The 7,775-nt window shown below is 44.0% G+C and overlaps 1 long non-coding RNA gene across 1 annotated transcript; it reads left to right on the forward strand.

Moving 5' to 3' along the window:
• Window positions 1-2,204: 2,204 nt before the first annotated feature.
• On the forward strand, window positions 2,205-7,283 carry LOC142464536 (uncharacterized). Its single transcript, XR_012787680.1, has 3 exons — window positions 2,205-2,473; window positions 3,530-3,588; window positions 7,198-7,283. It is a non-coding gene; the product is annotated as an uncharacterized LOC142464536 (long non-coding RNA).
• Window positions 7,284-7,775: the final 492 nt, after the last annotated feature.

Here is a 7,775-nt window from a genome sequence, read left to right on the forward strand (position 1 = left end):
TAGGGCATAAACTCATATACACTGGTGTAATCTATATACAGTTGTGTGAAAAAGATAGTACACCCTCTTTGAATTCCATGGTTTTACATATCAGGACATAATAACAATCATCTGTTCCTTAGCAGGTCTTAAAATTAGGTAAATACAACCTCAGATGAACAACAACACATGACATATTACACAGGTCCTGTGGCTGCAAAACAAGCCCAAATCATCACCCCTCCACCACCGTGCTTGAAAGTTGGTATGAGGTGTTTGTGCTGATATACTGTGGTTGATTTTCTCCAAACGTGGCGCTGTGCATTATGGCCAAACATCTCCACTTTGGTCTCGTCTATCCAAAGGACATTGTTCCAGAAGTCTTGTGGTTTGTTCAGATGCCACTTTGCAAACCTAAGGCCTCGGTCAGGCTCCCTGCTGGCGTGCTGAGGCACGCTGAGGCTCAGGGAAAGCGGGTGCTTTCCCTGGCCTTGCGGTTGCTTACCGCACGCTCTGTCAGGGGGCGGGCCGTCAGGGGGCGGGCGCGTCACTGGCCGGGGGCGGGCCAGTGACGTCACGGAGCTGGTTCGCCCTCATTGGGCGAACCGCTCACGTGACCGGCCTGTCGCACCGGCAAGCGGGGGAATTTTAAATTCCTCTAAGACCTACGCTTCCGCGCGCTTGCGGAAGCGTAGGTGAGCCCCTACTAAAGCCGCTCTAATTGCGGCTGTAGGGCTCAGTGCTGAGCGGGAGTGCACGTCAGCGCGCTTCCGCCAGCAAGCAGGCAACATGGACGAGACATAAGCCGTGCTGCCATGTTCTTTTAAAGCTGCAGTTCAGTCTTTTTTTTATTTATTTATTTATTTATTTACTTCAATAGTTTCCTGTGAGCAACCTCTAATTACCTAAAGAACTGCATAGCTGGCAGTCAATTCATTCTCCGTCTATTGATCGGTAAAGTTTGGCGACATCTTTAAATATGGGGAATGTAAATCGTTGCTATAGGAACAAGCATGCTTGTTAAAATAGAATACAAGAAAATCGGTCTTTCAAAGTTGTTGTTTTTTAAACAGAAAATGCTAAAAGTAGTTACAGTATACTTACTACAGAACTGATTTATTAAAAAAAAAAAACATGCAGGATATTTCCTGAACTGCAGCTTTAAGAGAGAAGAGGCTTTCTCCTGGCAACCCTTTCAAACCATACTATACTTGTTCAGTCTTTTTCTAATTGTACTGTCATGAACTTTAGCATTTAACATGCTAACTGAGGCCTGTAGAGTCTGAGATGTAACGCTTGTTTTTTTGCAATTTCTCTGAGCATTGCACGGTCTGACCTTGGGGTGAATTTGCTGGGACGTCCACTCCTGGGAAGATTGGCAACTGTCTTGAATGTTTTCCACTTTTGAATAATCTTTCTCACTGTAGAATGATAGACTTTAAATTGTTTAGAAATGCTTGATGGGCAGCAACAATTGCTTCTCTAAGATCATCGCTGATGTCTTTCCTCCTTGGCATTGTGTTAACACACCTGAATGCTCCAGACCAGCAAACTGCTAAAACTTCAGCTTTTATAGAGGTGGTCACACTTGCTGATGATCAATTAATCAAAGGCATTTGATTAGCAGCACCTGTCTGCTACTTAGCATCTTAAGTCCTATGGAAGCAGTAAGGGTGTACTTAGTTTTTCACACATAGCTTCTCCATTTTGGCTTTATTTTTGTTAAATAATTCATGAGACGGTGTAATATGTCATGTGTTGTTGTTCATCTGAGGTTGTATTTACCTAATTTTTAGACCTGCTGAGGAACAGATGGTTGTTATTATGTCCTGATATGTAAAACCATGGAATTCAAAGAGGGTGTACTTTCTTTTTCACACAACTGTATATAAACAGCTGGTTACCCAAAAAGTATAGTAAAGTTAGTAATTACCCTACAGATAGCCGATGGGATGAATATAAATACAAATTAGGTAATATCAGCAGCATATTATCCTGGAAAACCGATCTATTTAAATGCCACGTTTAAGGCACATCTTTGTAAACCTATAAATATGTAGATAGATGAACCTATATTGGGATAGTATGCTAGTACATTGTTAGTAATTTACCCATTTTGTGTAACACAGGTAGTGTTAACCCTGAAAAGTTGGTCCAAATAACCCTTTACTTCAATAATAATAAAACAGGGCACATACAGTAGCTCCTAAAGCAGTAGTGCAGCTGGCTCAAACAATACCCGTTAATAGTTTCCATTGGACATGTTCAGACTAAAGTTGGAGTCTTGCTGTGACTCATTACCAACATTAGAGTGCTTAGGCTTAGTCAGGCATCACGGAGCTCACTGCTGCACGACTGGCTTGTGCGAACGCTGTAGTCGACGTACATTTCGGCGCTGGACACGCCTTCTTCCTGGGGTGGGCGTATCGGTGCCACTATCCGCCCCTTTATGCAAGAACGGATCGTCATGGTAACCCGTGCGGTGCTGAGAAAGGTGAGTCAACCTAGTGCTAAAATTAAGTACCCAATAACTAACTCCAGGACAGTGCAGAGGAGCAATATGCCTCAAAGCTACAGAACAAGTTGTTAGAATAGAAAAACGGAGGTACTGTTCGAATCCCAAAGCAGTGCTATTAAAGAGACTAAAACACCCGGCAAAGTTGTCTCACAAAAAGGTGGTATAGACAAGCCCTTCATTGAGTCCTGATGGACTCAAGGTGTTTAAAGTATAAATCCATCGCGCCTCTCGTTGTAGCAGCGCTTTGTCCCAGTCACCCCTTCTTATGGATTGGGGAACATGATCAATTCCTTGGAACTTGATACATCCTATGTTGCCTGTATGTTTGTTCCTTAGGCCACGCTTATAGTTCCGTCGACGGCGACGCAACGTCGGCCGAAAACAAATACATTGCTGCCGCCGCGTGCGCTTATAGTGCCGGCGACGCAATGTCGGCTGAAAACAAATACATTGCTGCCACGTGCGCTTATAGTGCACGCGACAAGCGACAGAGCGACGCCGCCGACGCGAAAGTCTGAAGCCGGCAAAATTTGATTTTTCAAGGGCCGTCACGTGACGTCCCTTGAACAAATCAAATTGCCGGAATCCCGCGACCCCGCAGCCCGGCGAAACATAACTTTCGCCGGTGGCGACGGCGACAGGTGACATCACCCGCCGTGTCGCCGTCGCCAACGACGGCACTATAGGCACGGCCTTACATGGCGCGACAGAGGTGTGTCCACAGAGTTCCTCATTGTACCTAGATGTTCAAGTATCTGTATCCTAAATTCCCTCCGTGTTTTGCCTACACAATTGAGACCACATACACAAGTGGCCAAATAAATGATACCAACTGATTTGCAATTTATTAAATGTTTCTGTTGAAAACATTTGCTACCATCTGAATTACTAAATGTTTTACTGTTTGTGACAGAATCACAGGCGTTGCACCTAAAACACTTAAAACAACCTATGGTGTGTTTGCCTAACCATGTAGTTTTAACGTTTTTGGTTTGTCCTCGAAAAATGACTACTGACCAGTGTATCCTTTAGGTTTCTTGACCTACGCCAGGTGATGTTAGGGTGTGTCCTACTGTACGTACTTTTTTCAGGTCAGTGTCATTTAATTGCACGTGCCAGCACCTGTCTAGAATGGTATTCATTTCTTTCCATTGTGCATTATAAGATTTTATGCATCTTATTTCCTTATTCGGAGTTTCTTTCCAGCGATTAGTCAGAAGGGACATCCTTGATGATGTCAGGGCTCTATGGAAAGCCTTCTTAATACAATTCTTGCTGTATCCTCGATCAATGAAATGTAACCTCATTATATTTGCTTGTTTTTTTAAATTCCTCAACGTCGGAGCAATTACGTCGGATACGCAAGAATTAACCGGTTGGTATCCCCCGTTTAAGTGCGGTCGGATGGTGGCTGTCAAACTGTATATAACTGTTTGTTGCTGTAGGTTTCGAATAACCTATGGTGGTGAAATGGCCATCCTCTGATTTTCTGATTGTGAGATCCAGAAAAATGAATCTGGAAATCACTCACTTCTGAGGTTAGTCTTAAATTATGGTCATTAGAATTCAGCAAGGTCATGAATTCAGCGAGCATGGCTCTGTTGCCATTCCACAGGAGGAGGATATCATCTATGTAACAAAGTCATACATCAATAAAACTGGTATATCGATGCATGGCTTCAGAAAACATGCTCACCTCCTCCCACCATCCTAAATATAGATTCGCATATGTGGGGGCGCATGCGGTACCCATTGCGGCCCCTTGCACTTGCAGGTAATGTTTATTGTCGAAAAGGATATAATTGTGGCACAAGATAAATTGCATCAGTTCGCATATGAAGTTGTTATGATTACTAAAGTGTAGGCCCTTGGAGGAGAGACAGAGTTTTAAAGCCCTTAAACCAACATCGTGTCTGATAATCTGTGAGGAATCGGGGAACACATCCCTTGCGGCGTGTTCCCTCCTCGCTTTCTAGAAGTACCGCAGCTGCCGCTGCCTCCGCTCCCCTCTCCTCCAGTGCGCGTACCCCCGCGCCCGTTACAGAGCGTGCGCATACCCGCTCTTCATATACTACTGCCACGGAGCTCGGCTCCGCCTCCTCGGATGCGCCACGCCCCCTCCACATGCGGCGTGCACGCGTGACATCGTGCAACGATCCCCAGCTGCGCGTCAAGCCCTAATGAGCCCCTTGTCTCCTGCACCTATCCCGGTCTCCGCTGGGGCCGCGGCCCGCTTCGCCTCCTGTGCTATTGGCTTCCTTCCTGTTTAAATACCCTGCTAGTGCTCTGTTGCATTGCTGAGCATAACCAAGTGTAGCCTTGATCGGATCCTGTGTTTTGTTTTGCCTTGCCTTGTTCCAGTATTCTCTTGCAGTGTGACCCTTCGTGTACCGACCCGGCTTGTTTGTGGACCCTCTCTGTCTCTGACCCCGGCTTACCCTCGACTACGCTTACCTCTCCACTCCACGACCCAGGCTTACGGACCACAACTACGCTGTCTTCTCCACCCCAGACCATTGACTTACGGACTTCAACTACGCAGCTATCTATAACCCAGGTCCCCGGTAGGTAAACAGGAATAACACTATCTCTCCAACCCAGACCCGCTACCCTGACTATCCACCTTCCAAGCAGGCCTCCGCTGCTGTGGGTGTGTGGCTCTAAACCTTCTCACCTCAGTACCCACCTCTTGTTTGTGGGTTCGCGCAGGCGTTATGTAATCGTATAAAATGACTGCACATCGAAACTCCCTAAAAGTGTATGTGGATCCACTGTTATGCCTGCCAGATGTGCTAGGACACCCTTAGTATCTCTCACATACGAGGGCAAAGCTGTGACGAATTGACTCAGCACCTGATCTACACAAATGCTTGCCCTCTCTGTGAGAGATCCTAGACCAGAGACTATAGGTCTCCCAGGTGGCTTGTCTGCTTTTTTATGTATATTTGGAATACTATAAAAAGTGGCTATGATGGGATTAGTAACTATCAGGAATTCAAACACTTTTTGGAAATTACTTTTTTCGTTTAAGCCTTGTTTTAGCATTACAGATAGCTCTTTAACGAATAAATCCGTGGGGTCCTTGCTTAATACATTTTAGCATTTTGTTTCATTTAAGAATCTATGATTTTCTGTCCTGTTAGGACCTACTATGGTTCTTTCCCCTCATACAGAGGTAAAGGGAAGGGTTCACAGTGTAGTGTAGGACCTGCATTTTTGGTTATAGCTTGACGTTTGGTATGCAGGCTTACGACGCTTTGGCCAAAGGGTTTAACTAAATAACCAAATTATTATTATTATTGAAGTATTTCAACTTTATACTTATTACCATATATGTTTTGTCAATTGGATGTAGCATTGGGCGTCCCTGTCTTTTGTTGTATACATTTGCCACGCTCAGGAGCACTCATTTTGGACATAAATATATATTCATGATGTGGTGGGTGTACAGTAGGAGTTTGAGCTAGCTGGGAATGTGTGTTAATCAATTCCTGGAAGACCTGCAGCCAGCCTTTCTGCAAGGATTTTTTAAGAGAATGTTTACATCCTGATTTAATAAGGATATAGATCGATACGAACCTGGCACAAGAGGGTCTTTACATTCTTTATGTAAAATTCTGATGAAAGCTTTTTTTGCCGGTTTCTAAATATTCCGCTGTCTACTCTCTCTGAAGGCGTTTTGGAGGGGTAGTCCTACTTCTAGCCCCAAGATCTTATAGAATTAGTCCGTAAAGCCGTCAGGCCCCTGTGCCTTCCCATGTATACGTTTCTCTATGACCGCCTCTATTTCTTCCTGGTAATAAACTGAAAGACAGACCATAGCGCAGCACATTAAAACAGCATTAGCTGCTTGCAAAATACAATTGCCTACTTACAGAATGTGAGAGAATTTGGGGCAATGGATAGGTGAATAATCTGAGCCGTTCTTTCAGATGAATTCTATGATCCCACGTAGTCTCCACCGGGTGATGGTATTACCCACGAATAAACAGAGAGTACATGGCGTAATAAAATGATGACATTTATTAAATGCGCACGACCTAAATATAACACTCACGGTGTGCCCGGTCCTTTCACTTTTTAAAAGAATGCCGTCGGCGGCATGAGTTATGGAGCTCGGCGTTCAGCAGCTGGAGTCGGCGTCTCTCTCTTCGCGGCCGCGACTCGACTGCCTCCCCCGATGATGTCACCGCCGTTCCGTCGACTCCTACTCAATGCTGACAGTTGCTTGGGCTCCACCCTAGACGTTTCGTGACTAGGGCTTGTCACTTCCTCAGGGGTAACGCGCAGGGTGGAGCCTAAGTTAAGTGCTGCTCCATGGGACTTAGTTCTGTGTATCTAAAATGTTTTGGTGATTTTTTTTTCAATTATTCTTTTTATTGATTTTCTAATATTGCTGACGCACTTGACAGATTTCAACACATCTTTCCAATTTTCCATATTTAAATCATACTTGTAAGTAAAAAGGTACTTAAGCTTAAGTCAAAATGCACAACTTTCAAATCAGATACTTACGCTTAGCTCAAAATACACAACTTTCAAATGATATCACTCATAGTTGCATATTAAATAATAAACTCACATACTTTAATATGCAAATCATAATTCTAGTTTGACACTTATTGCAGAAGTTTGGCTCGGATATACAGTTCTCCTTTCTTGATAACCCTTTAACCTGTATCTTTTCTTTTTCCCAGCAGGTTGCATCATGCATGACCCTGTGCGATCTACCACAAGAGACTCCAGGATGTGTGGGCGAAAGCATGATGCATTTGAACTTTTTCACTCTGTCGTAAGGAGTTAACAAAAGGTTTCACTTTCATTAAAAAATGTCCCCTTTTTCGTTCCTTATTTGTCTCCGTTTCCACTTTACCTAAGGTCATTTACTTGTCCTACGCCCTCCAACCAGTTAACCGTCAATCGCTATTATTTCTGAGAAGTCCTTGTTCCACTTGGCTGACACTTTTTGCTTATCATGGTCTTTATCTCGGATACTCTTACACTTGTTAGATACCCCCGCTACAGCTGGTGGTGAAGGGAATGCTGCTTTGAGGGGCAAAATAGTGGTAATACTGAAGATGAACAGAACCCCTATATAGCACTCTCTTCCTGTGTGAGATGGTGGATGAGTTAAAATATATTTATTCAAAAAACTTCGTTAAAACAATGGGGTTTAAAACATTTATTAAATAGTACCAAGTGTTTTATAGACTCTTGGGGTAGGTTACTCCAGAGGAGTGTCAATTGGATAGTAATGTCCAGTGTTGGTGAACTCACT

Source organism: Ascaphus truei, chromosome 13, assembly GCF_040206685.1.
Source record: "Ascaphus truei isolate aAscTru1 chromosome 13, aAscTru1.hap1, whole genome shotgun sequence".
Lineage (NCBI taxonomy): Eukaryota > Metazoa > Chordata > Amphibia > Anura > Ascaphidae > Ascaphus > Ascaphus truei.